The sequence below is a fragment of the Artibeus jamaicensis genome, unplaced genomic scaffold, assembly GCF_021234435.1.
Source record: "Artibeus jamaicensis isolate MK-2021 breed Jamaican fruit bat unplaced genomic scaffold, CSHL_Jam_final contig_519, whole genome shotgun sequence".
Lineage (NCBI taxonomy): Eukaryota > Metazoa > Chordata > Mammalia > Chiroptera > Phyllostomidae > Artibeus > Artibeus jamaicensis.
The window spans coordinates 8,854,272-8,877,890 of NW_026521871.1; the positions used below are offsets into that span (position 1 = coordinate 8,854,272).

A 23,619-nucleotide genomic window follows, 5' to 3' on the forward strand; every position below is an offset into this window, starting at 1 on the left:
TCCTTACACAGGCGTCACTATCCCCTGGGTGAAGACTGGACCAGGTTAGTGTTGCTTCATCAGTATGATGTTCCACACCTTTCCCAAGCCAAAGGGGGGTGGGGTGGGCAGAGGGGAAGCATCTGTCCATCTCTACGGTGCTATAGGCAGAAAAGTTGAATGTCCCTTCCAGTAATTCAACTTCTAGGGTTTTCTCTTTAGGATATAACTAGAAATATGAGTCAAAGTTTATTGTGCAAAGGTTTTTATCACGAAGCATTATCTCTGATAGTGAGAAATGAGGAATAAACCAAGTCCCAGTCAGAATTGATCATAAGAAGAGGGTACATTCAAACAGTAGAATAGCAATTTTCAACTGGTGTGCCATAAAAAATTTTAAAACATGTAGTTCCTGACAATTTATTCAGGGGTTTTGATCTCCTTTCCCTTAGATTATCACATAGAAGAATGGCTGTTGACAACAGCCAACACAGTAGCCATCCAGTGAGAATGAATAAAAATTATACCTATTTTTTGTCAGGTTGGCAAAAAATACATTTTTTTTTGGTGCGCCACAGAATTTTAGTAGATTATGTGTGCCATGAGATGAAAAAGTTTGAAAATTGCTGTAGTAGACCAGCAAGAGGCCTTTAACAATCACATTATAGAGGAATATTTCATTACAAAGGAAAAGAATCATAGTACAGTAAATAAAAAATAAAGGATACTAATTAACAGTGGTTATCTCTGTGTAGTATGATTGTGGGGGGTTTTATCTTACTATCAGGATATCTCAGTGTTTTCTACATTGTTTTACATTAAGTGTTATTTCAGTGTTTTTTTTTCACCTGAGGATATGTTTATTGATTAGAGAGAGAGAGAGAAACATCAGTCAGTTGCCTCTCATACGTGCCCTGACTGGGGATTGAAACTGCAACTTCAAGGTGTATAGGATGATGCTCCCGACGACTGAGCACCTGGCCAGGGCTCATCAACGGGTTTTAAACATCTGGTTGCACATAACAGCATGTGTTTATGGACCCCAGTGAGCACTGGCAAGCCGGGGTGGGTGGTCTCAGAGTCTGGCTCTTGCCCTTGGTCATGCTTGTCATGCAGTTGCGTTCTCTGATTGTGCTATCTAGTGCCTTCCCTCTGGGCCCTCACCACACTTTCCACCTGCCGTCAGTCAAAGCGCATTATCTGTTCTTCCCACAGACACTCTGGCTTTCCCAATTGATGATTTAGTGAGGTGACTGCACTGGTTCCCTCCCCTTCCCCAGCTATCCTTTCAAGAGTTTGGGGTGAATTCAAGAATAGACCTTTATTAATGGGTCATCAATATCTTCTGGCCTATCTCTGTGGTTAATAACCCACATTTCCTGCTTATCCCCTCTCTACCCCCTACCAAAGGACTCCCTTTGGGTGTATCATCTCTTCCCTAAACAATCCCAACCTCAGTCCAAAAACCAAGTCCTCCCCCTCCCCTTCCAGCCCCAGGGCCAAGCATGGCACGGGTGGGAGGGGATGTGCACTGCATATAAATGCTCGTGAAATTAAGGTGATTTATTTTAATCTACACATTGTACTTGCAAATCTATACTTCTGTATTTCTGAAAACCCTGAATTATAGAGGAGGTTAAGGAGTTTGCCCTTAGTAATAATAGAAATGCATTTTGCCTTTGCTGTGTACAGGGGACTTTCAGTCACTACATCTGTTCCTCACTTACATGCCCGAACCGTTTAAAGGTCAAGGTCTGGTGTCTTACCTTGGCCATCAAGACCTCTCTAGTTCCTTTCCTCCCCTACCTGCCCCTCTTCAGAAATGTGCCCTGTACTCTCTCACCTCTGGGCTTCCACACCTCCTGTTCTCTCACCTTTTCCCTGCCTGGTTCTCTGGCTGTCAGGGCTCAGCTGAGGTCCACTTCCCACTGCAAGCCTCCCTAAGCCTGAATCTGGGCAGGCACTTCTCAAAGTCTGCCTCTCTCCATATCCTGCTCCCTAACTGCCCAGGTTGGGAGAGATCTGATTGTTTCATCCACTGAGGCTCATGTGCTCAGGGAGTGTTTTTGTCTTGTTGACAGAGTTCAGTGGCACGTGGAGATGCTCAAATCATTGTTAAGTGGAATCCATGGAAATAAGACTCGTATCTTTGACCAGGCTGTTGGTGTGTAGGTTTGATGTGCCTGCTGAGATCTGGGCTATTGTTGCTTAATCAACATGGCTGTCTGTAGTAGGGACATTCCACAGTGTAGAGCAGGGAGAATTCCAAAAGAAGTTTTGGGGGAACGATTGAGGACTGGGCCTCTGGACCCAGGTTTTACCCTTGGAAATGTAATGCTGGGGAGGGTGTGTGTTACTTGAACAGGAAATGGGTGGTTCAAGAGACACTGAGTTTGGGGTCAAGGAGCCCCCTTGAAGCTGTAGTGGAATGAAGTTGCAGCTGTTGGAAGGAAAGTTGGTTTCCTCAAGACGCTCGGTTTTTTGGCCCAAAAGGCAGGCTGTGGGTCAGGAAGAGGCCACCCAACACTTTGAAGGCTGAGTGGTGGAAGGAGAGACAGAAGTTACAGCAATGAAGAAAGTCTCAGCTATACCAGACCAAGTTCTTAACACCTCGTGCTGGTCATGGGGCCTGAACTGGGAGAGATACATCCCAGCTGCTCTCAGGACAGGTGCCTCTCAGGAAGCTCTCTGCAGCTCAGCCCTTGGGGGGAGTAAGGAAGTCCACCTAGGGCCCTGGTCCTGCCACTGACTGGAGGAGGGTTAGCGTGGCAAGAGCCTTGGCCCTTGAGTGGGTGCTGGCTTTGCCTCAGTGTCTTCATCTGAGAAGTGGGCCCACATCGACAAGGCTGTTACAAATGTGCAAGTAGAGAAAGCACCAAATCAAGTAAAATACACACCTGGCACATGAATTTTGGATTTTTATCATCATGGAGCCTGTGTATACAGCATTCTTTTTTCCTGAGTTTATGAAGTCCTGCGGACAGTAGACATTCATCTGTTGAGTGAATGAATGAATGACTGCAAAAAAAGTTTTATTTAGAGTCCCCTGTTTATTTCCCCACGGCTGACCCAGGCTACCGCTAGCTGCAGTGCTTTTCAGGCTCAGCCTCTGTCGGCTGATAAACCGGCGATGACTGAGAGCCTGCTGAGTGGGGATTCCCGCAGCCAGTGGCTTGGCCGCATTCTCACCCCCACAATGGAGGAAAATGCGATTTGGGCAAGACACGCTGAAGGTCAGCCTAGTGGCTGGGCTGGGGCTCCACGCATAGGCCTCCCTGCCCCCCACCGCTGGGGCGGATGTCACTACAGTCCCCTGGTTCTCGGATACCTGTCCCGCCAGCTGACCCTGGGGGTTGCGCAGCACCTTCTAGCCCTGGAGACTGGGACCTAGAGGAGGGCTACGCACGCCTTCCCCGAACCCCTTCCCTACTGGGTAAATTCTCTCCTCTGGAGTCTGGATTAGGTGTCAGGGGGTGCCCCGGGGGCCAGGTCACCTCTCTTCCTCCCTTCTTAGCCTTCCCACGGAGCCAGAAGGACGCGGGGAGGCGGGAGTGCCCAGCGGTGGCCAGCGGGACAGCGCTGGGGTTCAGAGCACCGGTTCCGCCCCCGGGGGTCCCGGGCCCCGCCCCCTGCCCACGTGGCCGGCAGGGCCTCCCAGCCCCCAGCCCCGCCCCGCTCCCGGGTGCCTTCCCCCCGGCCGCTGCCACCCGCGCTGCGGCTGTGGGGCGCTCTCCAGCCGGGCAGGGCTGATCCTGCCCTCGGCGCTGAGGTGAGTGTGGGTAGCTGGCCAGGAACCCCGCCCCTCGGGACACTGTCTCGTGCTGGCTCCTCCTCTGCTTTAACCCACTGCCCAGGACCTGGATCCCTACCTCCACCTCTGTCAGTGTTCAGGGTTTGCAGCAGGTTCAACTGGAACCGGGGGACCTGGAGGGCTGGGAGGCGCCCTGGAGGCGGCACAGGTGGGTGGGCCTGGCCACCGCCAACCCCGCCAACCGCGCCAACCCCAACCCAACGGCGCCGCCCCCCCTGGAGACCCTGAGGTCCGTCCTCGGGTAGCTCTGGGACAAAAGTTCCTGGAGCCACTTCCGGGGAGGGAGGCGTCACCTGTCTTGGGACGCAGCCCTTTTACCCCGAGTCTCCCCCGGCCCTGGTGGGGCGCTCGCAGGTCAGAGTTGTGTAGGGCGCTGCAGGTCCTGGCTCGCAGGGCCGCTAGCCACTTCGCCGCCGCGGACCCGATTTTGGGCGCGCAGGGTGGTCCATGTGTTTCCGGGCCCACCCTTGTGCCTGGGCTGCATCTTTTAAACTTCGGGGCCAGAGGATCCTGAGACTGAGGCGAAGAGGCGGACATCAAAGGGTTAAGATGAACCTCCGTGCCTCGTAGCCAGAGACCGGTGAGCATTTTCCGAGTGTGGAAGTTGTCTGAGCTGGCTGGGTGGAAATGGGTTCCCTTGGGCTTTGACACGAGGAAGAGCTGCCCTTGCATTATCAGTGGCCTCATCACGGGCTTGGACGTTGCTGAAACAGAGCGGCCTGTTCCTAGAGTACTTCTGCTTCACTTGCCTGAATGGATGCAACGGTAGACACTCATTTTAAAGCTTTTTATACGTTTTGCTCCCTGGGGTGTGGAAGAGAAGAGCTTTGCTATGTCTGGTTTATGTGTGTAGTCTTGGGCAAGTTACTTCACCTATCTATGCTTCAGTTCTCTCATCTGTAAAATGAGGATGGTAATAATACAAACCTTAAAGGGTTGTGTGAGATTAAAGCTCTTAAAATTGTGCTTGGTACTAGGTAAGTCCTACGTGTGCTAGCTGATCTCATTATTATGTCAGACACCTGTCCAACAGGGCATTCTCATCCCCAGCTCCCCAGTGAGGTGGGTGTCCAGGCTTTTGCTCCTTCTCCTACTGAGGATCTCCTGAGACAGGAGCCACGGTGTCCCCTTTGGCGCCGAAACACTGGGGCTTTGCTGTAGCACTTCATATGGTTAACCGGCCTTGTGCAAAATGTATCTTAGTTTGAGATTACAGATGACCTTTGTCAAGGACACTCTTGGGAAATGGGGTCTCATGCCTCCTCTGGAAGCTCTGGGGTATAACTGGATGTTTGCCTCTGTGGTGGAGAGGATAAGGTTTCGCTTGAAATCCTTCAGGCCCCCTGACAGTCTAGTCTCTGTGAAGGTGGGAGTCTATTTTTTTAGGTGCCCAAGGGCCTGATCTTGTCCCCTCTCCTACAGTCATTCACCTCCAGCAGATTGTCCCCTTCATCAGCCTCCCCCAGGCTGCACCAGTTTAGTTTCTTCTGGCGGTGGTGACCACAGACATCAGTTCTGAACCTGGGGCTCCAGGAAGCTCCTGAAATGTACATGAGATGCTTGGAGCCTGGATGTTTGTTTTTCTAGATGGGGCACCTTTTTTTTGGTCGTGTTCTGCAAAAGGCCCGTACCTCACAAAAGTGTAGCTGTTGGTCGGGAAATGTGGGTTCCTCACCCCTTGGATAGGACAGGTGCACATTTTTAGCGAGTCAAGATGTCAGTATTATCTGTCTCCCAGACAATGGAAGGCACATTCGTTTCTTTATGCCCTCACTCAGGGCATACCTTCCAGTGGAAAATTCAGATCTACTTTGACTTGAGAAAATCTGATAAAGAAGTTAATTGGGGAAAGGAGAAAGCAGGCTGTGTGAGGAGGCAATGTTGGCCTATGGTGGGGCCTTCAAGATGGGATGCAGTTCATGAAAATTTGGGATCAAGCTGTCAGGAGACTTCTCAGGGCCTTAGCCTGTGCTCCTTCCTCATTGGAGCACAGAGGTTCTACTACTTCTCATGTCCGACACTTTCTTGCTCTGTCCAAAGCAGCCACTTCCCTATTAGTTTCTGTCACATTCTCCCATTGCATTTTTTAATGGAGATTACCCGAAGTGGTCTTACTCATACATCTATTTATGGGTTTATTGTCTTCTTCCACCCAGGAGAATGTAGAATCCAAGAGGGCAGAACAGTTGCCCAGTTTACTGCTGAACTCTGGCCCCCTGGTGCACAGTAGGTGCTCAATAAATGTCCTTTGAATGACAGAGTGAATGAGCATCACTGAGTGAAATGAGTGAGGTTGGGGAGCTTTTAAGAGCAGTAAAACACGAAGGAACTGGCCATTAGTCAGGAGCTCTGGGTTAAAAGTGACCTTTAACATTCAGTTCAACCTGTACTTTAAACTACCTTTGCAACTTCTCTTCCCAGTTATTGCTAACTAGAGCTGGAATTCTCCAGTGACAGGAAACTCATTGCCTAGTGAGACAGCCCACTCCATTAAGACAAAGGTGTGGGATGCAAAGGACCAGATAGAGTCTGTGTACTTATTCCGATAAGGACAAGATGTGGCCTCACAGCTTCTGCACACTGCGGCTCCAGTCCTGGGTTACTCTGCATCCTGATCCCCCTGCATCCATCACTGCCCGTCCCAGTGAGCTGCCCCCACTTCTGTGCCATCACTAAGGTTCTTGAGCCTTCAGTGTGCTACTGAGTTTACACCATCAGAGGGTGCCTGAGGCAAAGAGGCATCAAGAAAAACTTCTGTAGTTTAGGGACCTTCAAGGCCAAGTTCTGTATTGTTCAGGACCCTGTACATTGGCAGTGGAGGTGAGTGGAAGTTGGGGAACAGAGGGTGGGCTCTATTTCTTTCACTCTTGTTCTGGGTTTTCTGAATCATTCCTTAATCTATTCATTGTAGCCCTAGCTATATTTCAAAAAATTAATCCTTGGGCATATTATCTTAATGGCTTGTATAAGAAATTGTCTCATTCGTACCATCTTGCATGTACAGATTGAAACTCAAGTGAAAGTGAAATGTTTTTATGTGATTCGGGTTATCATGTCGGTTTGACTTTCTGCATGGGAGTCACCAGTGTGGAGTGGGGGCTGCTATGGAGTGGTTTAGAAATAGGCTTTTCTTTCTTCTTACTTGAGTGAAAATTGTTCATTTAGATATGAAAATGGGTACACTTTTTTAATCTTAAAAAAAAACAAGACTGAGGAATACTGTGGTTAATTGAAGTCATATCTATGTGTGTGCTTTAGCCACTTAGCTCAGCTTATTTATTTCATTTATTCAAGACTCATTTATGGACAGAGGGCTCTGGCTCTGGGCCACACAACCGTTGAGAAAACCAACCGTGTTCCTCCCTTGTGGAGTTTACACCCCAGTGGCAGAGGTGGACACTGGACCACTAGATCTATAATATGATGTCAGGGGGTGTGATCAGTGTAATGGAGAGGATGCAGCTGGGTAAAGGGACCCAGAGTGACTGGGATGGAGGCCAAGTTGGTTTGGTCAGGGAGGGTCTCTCTGAGGAAGCAACATTTGAGTAGAAATCAGAGGGAGCAGTTATGTGGTATCTGGGGGAAGACCATCCCATGCATATGGAACCCAACGTTGTGCTTGAATCCCTGGTATGGCCAGTCAGTTCTTCATCTCTGGATGTGGTCTGTCTCACTGGGGAAGGGAGAGGGAAATGAGAGCAGAACCCCACCACCCCCTCCCCAAATCTTGGCAGGTGGCTGGAGTAAGATCTCAGCATTGTGTTTTCTGGTTGACCAGAAGGCTTGTGCTTTTTTTTTTTTTTCTTCCAGAAGTGAGACCTAAAGTGATGAGGTTTCCTAAAACTACTTCTTGGGCCATGAGCATAAGCTTGGGGGGGTACTGCTGGAATTATAATTCTACACATGGTCACATAGTAAGACTTGCCTCACCCCACATACCCTGGGACATGGACTTTTGTGTCATTTGGTTACTTCCAGTTTATTATCTAGAAGGAACCACCTAGAATTAGCAAGGCTTTGATAAAAAGTGAAGAGGTCAAAATGTGTAGGATTGTGGACCAGGAGATGCATGCTTCCCATTCTCTCCATTGATTGGTTGATTGATTGATCAATGGATGTTATTTAACACAGCATAAGATTCCTGAGGCTTAAGACATGAGATCTTGGTTGTGTGAGCCTTAAGCAGTAACCTAACCTTCTGAGTCTTGCTTTCTTCATCTGTAATATTGGGGAGAAGGTGTGGCATGAAGGCTACTTGGAAAAAGGGACATAGATGTCATAGAAGCTACAAAGGGTAGGATGGAAGGAAGAGAGAATAGTAGATGTAAGGTTCAGATAGAAGTAGGGTGTGTGTGTGTGTGTGTGTGTGTGTGTATGACTTGGAGTATACAGTGCAAAGGGAATTGATGCAGCAGCCAGTTGACCTGGATGGTTGTGCCTTGTGCTATGGACTCCTCTGTCCTGACATCCTCAGATATTCCCTACAACTGTCCTGTGGCACAGTCCCTCCTAGTATCCTTATCTTCTAGGCCAGGAAATTGGGACGTGGAGTGATGAATAACTGCCAGTTGGGCTCCCTGGGCTGTGCTCAGTTGTATCAGGATCTTTCCAGTAGATTTATTCAGTGATGTCCAGGGAGGAGGGTGTTTTTATGTATCTCTACAGGCCTTACTTTGCTGTACATCTCCCCGGAGCCAACGCTGGGGGAACAGAGGCTGCTCTCAGCCAACTGCTCAGTCCCTGGCACAGTGAGGGTTTGTGGGTGTGTTAGGTGGGTGCTTCAGGCTCACTGGCAGCCACTAAACAATAAGGCTGGAGGAAGTCATTGCCTTCCTTTCCCACATGTCTCCTGGTTTTTTCAAGGAGGACACACAAGTCAGGGCAGAGCTGGACATGGAGCCCAAGTGAAAGCCAGAATGCTCCAGAAAGAGAGGTGGGGATGTTGGCAAGTTGGAGAAGAACACAGGAGGCATTTTGGTGTCTTGCCTGGCTTGGCTAGCTAAAGACCAGGATAGTTATTTACATTCCAACTTGGTTCTTTTTCCCAAAACTCCACCTCCACTTGCAGCCAGAATATGATACTTCATGGTTCTGGATTTGTTGTTGGTGCTCATACAGTCCCAAGCCCTGAATTCATTTCCAATTCTGAGCTCAGTAATATTTTCCTGGAAGCCAGAGCAGTGCTCTAGCTGCCTTTGAGGCAAATTGAAATGTCTGGACGTTGTAGAGACTGGAGCACAGTTAGGGTCCTGTGTTCCAATCTCAGCTCCACCATTACTAATGAAGTGACCTTGGACAAGGTGCCAGGCCTCTCCAAGCCTCAGTTTCCTCATCTGTAAATGGAGACAGTACTTACCTATACCTCATAGGTTTGCTGTGAGGATTATATGAGAAATTATTTGTACGGTATTTATCCCTACCACAGTCAGCATGCAGGAAGGGCTGGCTGTGGCATCGTCTGGTGACTTTGCTGACCAAGGTTGCTCCATCACTGCTTTGTGCTCCTAATAGGAAAGGCGTGCTCATACAACAGAAGTTCATCATTCAGATTTGGAGACTTTACCAAGGACAGACATTATCCCTTTCAGAGACAATCTTATTAGGAGCCAAATTTGGATAATGGAATTGGGGGTCAGCTTATTGGGAGACAGAGGCCAGTTGTGAAATGTCACCAAGACTTCCTGCCCAAGCAAAGTGTTCCCCCATCTTCCTGCATGATGATCTCATACCAGTCTCCTGGCCCCCAGCCTACAGTGGCCCCTAAATATGGCCCTTGATCCCTGAAAGGTATACAATACACTTGCAACCTGGCTGCTTCAACTCACTATTCCGATGATTTATCTTCACCACACCCATCCCCAATTCACCCACTGGACCCTGTAACAGAGCTGAGCCTGACGGTTCCCCAGATGCCCCAGGGGCTTCCACGGTCATGTCTTTGCTCCTGCTCATCCCACTACTTGAAATCCTCTTCTGCTTTTGTTCACTTTAAGACTTCCCTCACTGCCCCACCCCAATGATCTCTTCCTCCATTTTAGCTAGAAAAATGCTTTTTTTTTTTCCTCACAAGGAGCCCTAATTGTATTCTTAGTATCCACAAATACAAAAATCAGAAGTTGCAGAGGAAATAATAAAATTCCACCTTCTCCATTTCAGGCATGCTTTTCCGAGAGAACAGGCGGCTGTATGTCTCTCTTATGTTTTTGCATTTAGGTGTATGTACCTGTGACCATCTTTAAAAACTAACATACTGGGCTCATTTTATAGGGCTTGCTCTCCAACTAACTTTTTCCCATTTAGTCATATGTCCAAGAGCACTTTCTCTGTCCCTAATCATTTCTCCTCTTTTTACCTGTCCTTGGCTCTCTACCACGCTGGGAAGAGTCTACAAGTTTGTGTGGAAATACACATTCAGTTCTCTTGGACATGTAGTAACAGTGGTATTGCAGATCATACGGTAACAATGTTTAACATTTTGAGGACCCGCCTAATATTTTCCAAAGTGACCACCCCATTTTGCAATCTTGCCAGCAATGTATGAGGATTCCTGTTACTCCATATCCTCACCAACACTTGTTGTTGTCCCTCTTTTTGTTTATAGCCATCCTAGAGCATGTGAAGTGGTACTGTGTTGTGTTTTTGTTTTTTGTTTTATTTTCACCTGAAGATATGTTTGTTGATTTTAGAGATAGGAGAGAGATAGCAGAGGAGAGAGAGAGAGACAGAGAGAGTGGCAGAGACATTAATGTGAGAGAGAAACATTGACTGGTTGCCTTTCATATGCACTCTCACTGGGGATTGAACCTGCAACCCAGGCATGTGCCCTGACTGGGGATCAAAACCCACAATGTTTTTGGTGTATGGAACAGTGCTCCAACCAACTGAGCCACCCAGCCAGGGCTTATTGTGTTTTTTTCCCTGATGGCCAGTAGTGTTGAATATCTTTTTTTTTTTTACTTTACTTTTTGAGCAGTTTTGGAGTTTATAATGAAATTGAGAGAAAGATACAGAGATTTTTCTCTAGACCTTCTGTTCCTACACATGCATAGCCTCCACCGTTATCAACATCATTCACTGGAACGGTACATTTGTTACCAAGGATGAACATGAATTAACACATAATTATCCAAAGTCAATAGTTTACCTAAGGGTTCACTTTCAATTGGTTTGAACAAATGTATAATAATATATGTCCATCATTATAATATCATACAGAGTATTTTCACTGCCCTAAAAATTCTCTGCGCTCCATCTATTTGTCCCCCACCCCCTCCCGACCATGACCAGTGATTTTTTGTCTCCATAGTTTTGCCTTTTTTAGAATATTGTATACTTGGAATCATACAGTATGTAGTCTTCTCACATTGGCTTCTTAAAATTAGCAATATGCATTTGGGGTTCCTTTGTGTCTCTTCATGACTTGATAGCACATCATTTTGAGAGCCGAATTGTATTTTATTGTCTATGTGCACCACAGTTTATTTGTCCATTCACTTGCTAAAGGACATCTTGGCTGCTTTGGAGTTTTGGCATTTATTAATAAATCTGCTCTAAACATCTATGTGTAGTTTGTGTGTGTGTGTGTGTGTGTGTGTGTGTGTATACATTTTCAACTCCTTTGGGTAAACACCAAGGAGACCAATTCCTGGATCCTATTGTTTCAGAGTGTGTTAATAAGAAACCACCCAACTCTCTTCCAAAGTGGCTGTTCCATTTTGCATTCCCACCAGCCACGTATGAGAGCTCCTGTTGCTCCACGCCTCTCCAGCATTTGGTGCTGTCAGTGTTCTGGATGTCGACCGTTCTCGTAACTGTGTAGTGCTATCCCACTGTTGTTTTTAATTTGTGTTTCCCTAATGACATGGGTGGAGCATCTTTTCACATGCTTATTTGCCATTTGTATATCTTCTTTGGTAAGGTGTCTGTTAAGGTCTTTGGCCTTGTTTTTTTTTTAACTCTTATTGAGTTTGAAGAGTTTTTCTGTATATTTTAGATAACTGTCCTTTATCACATGTGTCTTTTGCAAATGTTTTCTTCCAGCCTATGGCTTGTCTTGTACTGTCTGTCTATTGCAGAACAGTTTTTAATTTTAATTAAGTCCAGTTCAATTATTTCTTTCATGAATCATGTTTTTGGTGTATCTAAAAAGGCATCACCACACCCAAGGTGGTCTGGGTTTTCTTCTAGGAGTTTTATACTTCTGCATGTTATAATTAGGTTTATGATCTGTTTTGAGTTAATTTTCGTAAAGGATGTAAGGTTTGTGTTTAGATTCACTTTTTGCATTTGGAAATCCGTTTGTTCCAGCCCCATTTATGGAAGACTGTCTTTGCTTCATTGTATTGCCTTTGTTTCTTTGTCGAACATCAGTTGATTTTATTAATGGGGTGGGGGATCTGTCTCTGGGCTCTTCATTCCGTTCCACTGCTCTGTGTCTGTTCTTTGGCAAACACCACACTGACTTGATTACTGTTGCTCTACAGGGATTGTTGATGTCAGGGAGTGTCAGTCCTCCCACTTTGTTCTTCAGTGCTCTGTTGGCTGAGTATCTTTGCATGGGCTGACTGGCTATTTCTGTATCTTTTTTTGGAGAGACATCTATTCAGACCCTTTGCCTATTTTAAAAAATTAATTATGTCTCTTTTTATTATTGAGTTATAAGGGTTATTTATTTGTTCTAGATTCAGTCACTTATTAGATATTTGACTTTAAAATATTTTCTTCCACTTTATGGGTTGTCTTTTCACTTTCTTTTTTAAAATATTTTATTCATTTAGTTTTAGGGGGGGAAGAGAGGGAGAAAGAGAGGAAGAGAAACATTAATGTACAAGATGTGAGAAAGAAACACTGATCAGTTGCTTCTCATACACTCCTTGACTGGGGATGAACCCACAACCTAGCATGTGCACTGACTAGGAACTGAACCGGCAACTTTTTGCTTTGTGGGCGGATGCCCAACCAACTGAGCCACACCTGTCAGTGCTCTTTTCACTTTCTTGATGGTGTCCTTTGAAGCCCATGGTTTTAATTTGACGAAGTCCAATCTATCTATTTTTCTTATGTTGTTTGTGATTTTGGTATCCTACCTAAGAAACCTTTGCATAATCTAAGGTCAAGAAGATTTATACCTAAGTTTTCTTCTAAGAGTTTTATAGCTTTAGCTCTCAGTTGGAGGCCTTTTTCCTTCTGAGTTGATTGTGTGCGTGTGCAGTGCGAGGTGGATGTCCAGCTTCACTGTTTGCACGTGGATATCCTGTCGAGCCAGCACCATTTGTTGAAAAGACTATACTGCCCATTGACTCGTCTTGACATCCTTGTGAAAAATCAACTGGCCGTAAATGCAAGTGCTTATTTCTGCACTCTCTATTCTATTGCATTGATCTAGATACCTCCCCTTATGGCTGTACCACTGTCTGTACTGTCTTGACTACTGTTGCTTTGTAGTGAGTTGTGAAAGCAAGAAGCACGAATCTTCCAATTTTGTCTTTTTTCACGATTGTTTTAGCTATTCTGGTCCCTGTATGAATTTTAGGATCAGCTGATCAATTTTTGCAAAACAGGCAGCTGAGATTTTGATAAGGATTGTGTTGAGCCTATACAGGTCTGTGGGAGTTTGCCCTCTCAACAACATTAAGTCTGGATCCTGAAGTACATTTTTCCTGGTGCATCAGTATGTGTCGTCATTGAGTCTCCTGAGGAGACACTCAGAGGACCACCTTTCACACTGTGAAAATAAAAATCCAGGGACATCGGCCTCCCTTTTCCTTGCTGAAGAAAGTGACATGATGTAGTGTATTGTTTAATTGAAGGCTGGAGACCTTGGATAAAACGTTTAGCTCCTGAATTTGTGAAAGAGGAATGCACCCGACACGGACCAGGCAGACCTGACTTCTCTGTGCCGAGCGCGTGGTGGGGATTCCCCAAGGCCCTCCCGCTGCCGCCGTGCTCCCCTGCCTCTGTGCCGTGGGAAGCTTTGAACTCGTCTTACCTACTGAGCAAAGAGGTAGATACTCATTTAAGGAAAAGCTTCTGCTGCTCAAGCAATTTTTGTGCCTCCTCTACCCCCAATTCACTGACATTATAGTTTGAATGGAATAAAAATAAGAAAGGAATTCTATCACATATTAAAATATTAGTTTACACCTCCGTACATACTTGTGCGTAATGCTTTGGCACAAATCCAAGATTATATCCTCATGGAAGAAGAAATAAAAAGTGAAGAGCCTACATTTGTATCCAGAGGAATCAGGTTTTCCAAACTTAAGGAACAACCTGGGGCATATTCAATACATTAGACACTGCAAATTCACTCACATCTCAGCTTGCTCTTAGCCGAGAGAAGAGCTCCATTTTAAACAAAACTGTGCTAATGTTTGATGGGAGGGGGTGGAGTTGTTTATTACTGGTGTTTCAAAGAAGCAATTTAAAAGGCATTAATTTGGGCTGAGTTTTTAGTTTGTTTCTGGAAGGGAAAAAGTTATATGCAATAGAAATAATCTTGGGGTCTTCAAAATATAAGCACCTTTGGTTTAGCAGAGTCTCTTTACCTCAGCTGTTAGAACAGGCAGTTTGTAAGGGATTTTATTTTCCATTCTTTAGTGAGGGGTGTGTGCACATGGAAATTTAGGGGAAAAACACAGTGATATAACCTAACCCCAAAACGAGGAAGCATGTTACAGAGTTTCTAGTCTCAGAAGGTGCAGCTTAGCTGACCTCATGTGACCTCTGTCTATGACACATCTCCCAAGAGGTCGAGGGGACCTTTTCTCTCCAGCACGGCTCTAATTTTACAAAAGCCCTGTGCAGTCTTGCAAACTCAAGGGGTGTTCTTAAGTCACTCATATTTCATGTGTTCTGGGCTGGGCAGGGCCTCACTAATCCTTGGCCAGCATTTTGAGTCAGAAAATATGTAAATGACCGCCTGAATCCTTTGAAGAGAGAGAGAGCTGGCAAGTTAATTTAAGGAAGCACTGCAGCAAATGAGTGGCAGAACTGATACTAATGTTAGCAGCTCTATTTTATTATACTAATGAAGTTATATTATCTTTTAGAGTGAGGTTATGATGTTACCGAATTTTACTGAGCATTTATTATATGGCGGAGTCTGGCTTTTCATACTTGTTTTTGACTGTGACCCACTGTAAGAAATAAATCTTGGCTTTAATGTGCATGTGTAGAGATCTAAACAAAAGTTTGGTAAAACATTACTTACCCTATGTATGTTTAGTGTGTGTCCTCTGATAATTCTTTTCAACACTAATGAATTTATGCTTTTAAAAAAAATGATGATTGTGAGACCCACTAAATTTATTTCACTAATGGGTCAAAACCTGCTGTCTGAAAAACACTGTGCTAGACAACTTACTCTGTGTTTTGTGTGTTACTACTTCATTTACTCCTCACAACCACCTCATGGAGCGGGTCTTATTTCTATGGGTGAGCACAGAGAGAGATGCAACTTGCCCAGATTCACACTGCAAGTGAGTAGTGGAGGTGGGATAGAACCCAGAAAGGCTGAGTCCTGTTAGAAGCTCATGGTGTGAATCCGGGTCACATACCTATCTTTTGTAGAGATTAAGGGATAGGGTATTGTTTAATATCCTGATGAGTTGCTGTAGTTACTCTTCCCAGGAATTTTAAGGAATTGGAGACTTCCCTGTGTGATTGTGGAGAGTGGGGGAGGTTCAGAGTTTGCAGGGTAGTAGCAGGCTGGAGACTCCCGGTTGGAGGGTGAAGGCAGCCTGCGGGCAGAATTCCTGCTTGTGAGGGGAGGTCAGTCTTTGTTCTGGTAAGGACTTCAACTGATCCGATGAGGCCTGCCCACGTTATGAAGAGCAGTCTGTTTAACTCAAAGTCTACTATTTAAATATTAATTTCATCCAAAAAATACCTGCACCTTCATAGAAATATCTAGAATAATGTTTGACCAAATATCTGGGCGCTGTCATTTAGTCAAGTTGACACATAAAGTTAAGGGTCACCGGGAAAGACAGTGTTTGAAGTTGTTCAGAAGAAAGGAAAAAGGCAGTAGGAAGCAAAAGTGTGATATTGTTACAAACAGGAGAACATTTCAGAAAGAACTCCCCCTTCAATGATGGATTGCAGAATAAACCCATTTCCGGTTCCTGTGGGATTACTGGGGGACAACCTGGGTTGGCAGATGGAGAGGGCACAGATTTTCTTGCTTTGAGTTGAATGGATTGTCTCTTACCTTTCTTTCCCTTTTAGATCAGAAACCTGAGAGTTCATGGCCCTGAGTAAACAGAGCCATTACCAGCAGCTAGTGAGTGCTTGTGCAGGGGCCATTGTGCTAATGCAGCATCGGTGTCCCTGCCTACCCTTGCGCCACAAGCTGCCACACAGCTGTGGTGCCCCGTGGGTCACTGGCCGCAGTGACTGTTAGATCTGGGGTTGTCTGGGTGGGAACTCAGGCTGTTTCTGACAACATGGTATGCAGCCAATGTCACATATATTATAGTTCTTGTTTTATCTTATTTTTGCTGCAATATAATTCACATACCATAACACTGACCCTTTAAGGTATACAGGTTAGTAGTTTTTAGTATATTCACAAGGTTGTGCAGCCATTAAAACTATTTAATTCCAAAACATTTTCATCACCCCAAGCTGTAGCTTTTATTTCGAAAGTAATTTAGACATTCAAGAACACTGTCTTCTGATCGGTCCTATCAGCAGACAAATATTCTGTTATTTCTCCCAACGTAAGGAAAAAACACAGCCAAAACCCTCTTCCCTCCCTACTTCTCCCTTCAGTTGTGCCCCATTTTCCCTCAGGTTAGAGCCAGACTTCTTGAAAGAATTGTCTGGACTGGCTGGCTTCGATTCTTTGCCTCCCATTCTCTCTCACCCAAAGAAATTGTGACAAAACACTCATAATATAAAGTCTGCCATGACAACCATTGTAACTGTCCACTCTGGTGATATTAAGTATATTCCCCCCTTTTTTTAATTAACAATCCCAGAACTGCTCTGACTGGTGTGGCTCAGTTGGTTGAGTGTCGTCCCTCAAAGCAGAAGGTCTCTGGTTCTATTCCCGGTCAGGACACACGCCTGGGTTGCAGGCTAGGTCCTCAGTTGGGGCGTGTGTGAGAGGCAGCTGATCCACGTTTCTCTCCCTCTCTTTCCCTCTTCCTTCTCCTATCTCTAAAAATAAACAAGTAACATTTTTATTTTAAAAAACGTCTTCAGAACTTTTGCACTGTGCAGAACTGAAACCAAATCCATTAAACAACAACTCCCCATTTCCCCCTCTCCCCGGCCCCTGGTAACCACCTTTCTACTTTCTGTCTCTATGAATTTAATTGCTCTAGATACCAAACATAAGTGGAATCAGTACAAATCAGACACTATTTGTCTTTTTTGTGACTGGCTTATTTCACTTAGCATAATGTCTTCAAGGTTCATCTTGCCCCGCATGTCAGGAATGTCCTTCTTCTTAAGGCTGAATAATATTCCATTGTATGTATATCACACTTTGTTCATTCATCTTTTAAGGAACACTTGGTTGCTTCCTCCTTTTGGCTGCTATGAATAAAGTTGTTCTCCCATTCTTGTTTGACCCCATCATTCCAAGCAGGCTTGGGGTCCCCTCATAAACATTTCTTGTCCTGGTCTTCAGTGACTGCCATATTGTTCATCCCAATGGCCCATCCTCTGGCTCCTGTCTTGCCTGGCTACTAGCAGATTGTTGTAGTTGGTCCCTCTCTCTTCCCAGAAGCCCTTTCTTCACCTGGCCTCTAGGGCAACTACCTTGCTCTCCTGGTCCTCTTCCCACATCTCAGTTAATGGCAACTCTATCCTTCTGATGGTCAGACCCAAACCTGAGGTCTCATCTTTGACTGTTACATATCTTATCTGGCTCTCATCAGAAAGTTCCACTATGTATACTTTCACAATTTACCTAGAATGTGGCCAGTGCTCCCTGTCCTTGCTGCTGCCACCCTGGTAGCACCTACTCTCCCCTCTTACCTGAATGACTGGGGTGCTCTCTCTTCTGGTCTGCAGCCTCTGTCCTGATCAACTTCCAGCTTGTTCTCCATTCAGAGCCAGAGGGATCCTTCTCGAGGGCTGGGCATATCACCCACCACTGCTCTGCTCAAAACTCTTGAAGGGCTTGCCTCATCCAGAAAAAACTGAAGTCCTTACATTGGCATCGAAGCCCCCATGATCGGGCACATTTTCTCTCCAACTCCCCCTTTGCTTGCTCTTCCCCTCAGATCCCACTCCAGCCACATCAACCTCAATCCTGACCTCTAATTGGATGCCTCAGGGCATTTGACTTGCCCCTTGACCGGAAGAGCAATTCTCTTCTCTTCCTGTTGGCATCACTCGGTCCTTCACTCTCTTCAACCTTTACTCAGGTCTATCACTTTCCTTGGTGACTGTATCTAAACAGTCACCACCACTGTGAACACCCCTCTCTGCCTTACTCGGTGTATTTTTTCTCCTTACTGCCATCACTATCCAGTATAGGTCGTATTCTCCCGAGTCTGCCTCCCCTGACAACAATGTAAATTCCATGAGAACAGAGTTTTTCTCACATTTTGTTTCCTGTCATATCCCAGTGCCTCGCCTGGCACCAAGCAGACGCTCAGTAAATATTTGTTGAAGCAGTAGTGAAAGTTTGAGAAATAGATATAAAAAGTATTTTATGATTCCTTCATTATGACATAATTCTTGCCTGTGTTTTTTTCTTACCTGTAAATTGTTACATATAAGAGTGTGTGTGTCCCATTTTTTTCCCCCACCACACATTCCTGCCTAAGCCTCTTTTTTAAAAGCTGCTACATAATCTTCCTGATTATTACTTGTTAAACAGCTACATAATGTTTCATTAAGTGGATGTAGCGACTTTATCTAACCTTGTTTTTTTTGGTCAGCACTATTGGGCGGCTTCCAACTTGTTGCTAGTGTAGATTGCTCCACAGTGAGTGTCAGTGTTGGGCATGAGCCCAGCCTCCCTCCCTCTCCTCTGGAAGGAGTCCCTATTCTCCTGAGCCCGGGTCAGGGCGGTGGCCCAGCCTGGGCCTGTCACGGTTCCCGCCCTCCTGCTTGTGGTGACTGGCTTAGGGCTGCATGTAGGCCCAGCCAGGCTGGGCTGTGGGCCTCCTCACGGTCATTCTAACTTGCTCAGAAGCAGCAGAGATGCTTGGAGGCAACTGGGTCCCAAGGAGTAAGGATGGGGTTCCAGGTGTGAGTGGCAGTAGCAGGAGGAGAGCGTTGGATCTTTGGATCCAGGTGCTTGACTGTTTGAGCTGCTCCAATATCCTTCTAATAAATCCCCCCTTTTACTGATCTAGATGGAGTTGGATCTCTCACCACGAGGAATGAGCATAGACTAATCCAACCTGGTCGATCATCTCTCCCCCCTTGCTTTTTTTCAGTTCCTTAGTCCTGAGCAAGGAAAGTGTTAAAGTCCTGAGGAAGGCATTGTTCAGGGGAAAACATGCAAGCAGGCGGAGCAGCTAGTTTATATATTTTTGTCAACTGGAGACAAACAATGGGAAAGTGTCGCCTGTCCCGGGCTCAGATGCTGGCACTGCCATCTGACAGGGTAACCTTAGTTTCTTTGTCTGTAAAATGGGAATGAAATAATCACACTCCACCTCAGGGAATTCTTTTGAGGATGAAACGCGTTAATGCACAAGACGTCCTTAGAGTGGTATGTGACGGAGTACGAGAGCCCCCCAGGGCATCAGCTGGGGCAGCTGCTGTTATGATGCCAGACTCTTAAAAGTAGAAGAGGAATTAAACATAGAACTAATGTATGATCTGTTAGTAGAACCCAAAAGAATTGAAAGCAGGGACTCAAAGGGATTCTTGCCCAGCCATGTTCATAGCAGCATTATTTGCAGCAGCTCATTGGCGGGTGAATGGGTAGACAAACTGTGATGGATACTTACAAGGGAACATTACTCAGCCGTGGAAAGGAGGGAAAGTCTGACACCTGCTACAGCATGGACGAACCTTGCAGACATTGTGCTAAACGAATACAAAAGGGCAAGTATTGTATACTTCCACTTATATGAGCTACCTACAATAGCAAATTCATAGACACAGAAAATATTGAAGAATAGAGGTTTCCAGGGCCAGGGGCAGGTGGAGAGGGAGTCACTGTTTAATGCGGTGTCTGTGATGAGGAAGTTTTAGAGGTAGATAGTGGTGATGCTTGTACAACACGGTGAATGTGCTTTATACCGCTGAAATGTACACTTAAAAATGGTTAAAATGGGCTTCTGGCCAAAATGGAGGCATAGGTAGACATACTTTGCCTCCTCACACAACCAAAAGAAGGACGACAACAAATTTAAAAATACAAAAACAACTAGAACTGCCAGAAAATCAAATATGGAAGTCTTGACAACCAAGGAGTTAAAGAAGAAACATTCATCCAGACCAGTCGGAGGGACAGAGATGGGCAGCTGGTGTGGAGAGGACTTGCGTCAAGGTGTCGGCTGGTGGAAAGGGTGGTCCCACATTTGTGTGAGCATTAAACTGGAAGGGACAACTGGGGAGTGAGACGGACTGCACAACCCACGGTTCTAGTATGGGGAAATAAAGCCTCAAACCTCTGACTGAAAAAAACCTGTGAGGGTTGAGGTGGCAGGAGAAACTCCCAGCCTCACAAGAGAGTTTGTTGGGGAGACCCCTGGGGTCCTAGAACACATAAAAACCCACCCACCTTGGAATCAGCACCAGAAGGGCCAAATTTGCTTGGGGGAAGTGGTGGGAGTGACTGAAAGCTGGCAGAGAGCTGAGCAAGTGGCATTGTTCCCTCTTGGGCTCCTCTGCCACATAGAGCAGCACAATGCAGCCAAGTGGGTTGCCCCACCCTGGTGAACACTTAAGGCTCCACTGCTTACTAAGTAACAGGTGTGCTGAGACAAAAAGAAAAAGGCCCAAATGAAAAAAGAGATCAAAGCTCCAGAAAAAATACAACTAAGCAATGAAGAGATAGCCAACCTATCAGATACACAGTTCAAAACACTGGTAATCAGGATGCTTACAGAATTGGTTGAGTATGGTTGCAAAGTAGAGGAAAAAATGAAAGCTGTGAAAAGTGAAATGAAGAAAAAAGTACAGGGAACCAACAGTGACGGGAAGGAAACCAGGACTCAAATCAATGGTTTGGACCAGAAGGAAGAAATAAACAGTTAACTAGAACAGAATGAAGAAACAAGAATTCAAAAAAAAAAAATGAGGAGAGGCTCAGGAACCTCTGGGACAACTTTAAATGTTCCAACATCTGAATCATAGAGGTGCCAGAAGGAGAAGAAGAGCAAGAAATGGAAAACTTACTAAAAAAATAATGGAGAACTTCCCCAATCTGGTGAAGGAAACAGACTTCCAGGACGTCCAGGAAGCTCAGAGAGTCCCAGGGAAATTGGACCCAAGGAAGCACACACCAAGGTACATCATAATTACATTACCCAAGATGAAAGAGAGAATCTTAAAAGCAGCAAGAGAAAAGGAGACAGTTATCTACAAAGGAGTTCCCATGAGACTATCAGCTGATTTTTCAAAAGAAACCTTGTAGGCAAGAAGGGGCTAGAAAGTATTCCAAGTCATGAAAGGCAAGGACCTACATCCAAGATTACTCTAGCCAGCAAAGCTATCATTTAGAATGGAAGGGCAGATAACGCGCTTCCCAGATAAGGTCAAGTTAAAGGAATTCGTCATCACCAAGCCCTTATTATATGAAATGTTAAAGGGACTTACCTAAGAAAAAAAAGATCATGAACAGAAAATGAATAGTAATATGACAAAAAACTCACAACTATTAACAACTGAACCTAAAAAAACAAAAACAAAATTGAACTAAGCAAACAACTAGAACAGGAACAGAATCACAGAAATGGAGAGCACATGGAGGGTTATCAGTGGGGGAGTGGGAGGGGGAGAGTGGGGGGGAAGTACAGGGAATAAGTAGCATAATTGGTAGGTACAAAATAGACAGGGGAGGTGAAGAATAGTATGGGAAATGGAGAAGCCAAAGAACTTATATGTATGACGCATGGACATGCACTACGGGGGGTGGGGAATACGGGTGGGGGGGTGTGCTGGGTGGAGAGGTATAAAGGGGGGAAAATGGGACAACTGTAATAGCATAATCAATAAAATATATTTTTTGAAAAGAAAGGGCAAAAATGGTTATAACGGTAAACTACATGTTATGTTTATTTTACCATAATTTTTTTTAAAGTGTAAGAGGAGTTAGAGAGGGCGGGTGGGTGTGAACACCACATTGCGTTTCCTGGAGTTTTGTTTACAGGTTGAAGTTAAATCAAAATGGACCACACTATGGATAAACAGGCGCAGAGCAAAACAGAAGTGGTGGTGGGAGAAGAGGGGCAAACTGCCCCCGGGGGCCAGAGGGTCCTGCTAAGATCCGATACCGAGGACTAGGATCTGCTCTGCAGGGGCTGGCCACCTGGCTAGAGGGTGAAAGATGACGGAAAAAGAGAGTGTGCCGGCAGAGTGTTCTAACTGTCTGTGGGCAGGTCTGTCAGGTCCCCAGGAGAGACTGACCCAGCCCTGGACTAGAGCCCTTGTGAGTCACAGCCCAGCCCCCAGTGGACAAAGGCACGTTGCAGGGAGGGGCTGGGCTGTGACTCAGAGGCCACTTGCTGCTGTGAGCTTCCTCCGGGCAACTCTTCCACCCCCTCAGTTCCTTGATTCTGCTTCTCCCTGTTCGGGGAGGCAGGTGTACTTACTTCCTGTGCAGGCCATTGGGAAGGCTCCCCAGCAGAACCTAGAAGCTGTCCAGAGTTCTTCTGAGGCTCCTTTTTGAAAACAAAAGTAGTAGCTACATTGGTTGAGTGCTCGCTTTGGACTGGCCATGGGCTCAGGCTCTGCACGCGGGCCTTTAACCCCTATCCTCTCAGCTGGTCTCATTAGCTTCACTCTCTAGTAGAGGAAATGGGCTTATGGGGGTGAAGCAACTTGCCTAAGACTGCACAGGTGGTGAGCACATGGGCAAGCTGGGTTGGAATATGTTGCTGGTTCAGGAGCCTGGACTTGTAAGCATACCAAGACACTCACATGCTGACCCCCGGGTTCAAACTCACACTCTCATACTCTCGGAGGTATAGACTCCAAAATGTGATTTATCTCTAGTTCATAGGTTTAAAGAGAATTTTAGTAACTTTTCCTTGTGCTTGTGAGGAAAGTTAGACCTACTGAGATAATATATTTTACAACCAAAAGACACCATTGAATATGATTGCATTGTAGCATGTCAAATGTTGAAGAGTGTATGACAGTAAACGATCCCACTGAGTACTGAGTGTCACTGTGCTGGTCCCTGAGTTACACAGTCATGACAGTTCTGTCCAGCGTCTGTAAAACTGTAATGACATTTCAAAAAGACCAGGCTCATTTGTAACAAGTCATCATAAATGTTACAATAGATAGAATAGGTGTAATGAAGATTGCCCCTTGAGGGACCAAACCGTAATGCTCGTTTCCAAGGCTTTCTTTGTTTTTCTGTGTGTAAAAAGCCACATGTCTTATTTTTAGTGGAAACAAACTTGCTCTTTCAAGCTTTTTAGTTGAGATTGTGGGAAATATGTAACCTTTTCTTGCTTTACAGTCACTTCTTGAGGAATGTGGCAATGATAAGGATAGGCCCAAAAGGTAAAGCCCAAAAAATATGGGGACAAGGAAATTAATTTTAGCTGATAGTTTAAATCTTGCCTTCTGAAATTTTATCAGAGTCACTGACTTGGTGGTAAAACTGACTCATTTAGGTGGTCTCTCCACACCTTTTCCCCATGTGTCTATTGTCAACAGCAAAATCATGGAGAGCA

At 45.5% G+C, this 23,619-nt stretch overlaps 1 protein-coding gene across 2 annotated transcripts in view; it reads left to right on the top strand.

Moving 5' to 3' along the window:
• The first annotated feature begins 3,664 nt into the window (after positions 1-3,664).
• The window catches only part of ARHGEF3 (Rho guanine nucleotide exchange factor 3), a 313,805-nt gene continuing 293,850 nt past the window's right edge, over positions 3,665-23,619 (top strand). Inside the window, exon 1 of one of the 2 annotated variants that reach the window (XM_037132091.2) lies at positions 3,665-3,748. The gene's annotated coding sequence lies outside the window, so the exon portion shown is untranslated. Of the gene's footprint in view, positions 3,749-3,955; positions 4,371-23,619 lie in introns of those variants that run through there. The other variant, XM_037132090.2, reaches the window with a different exon arrangement.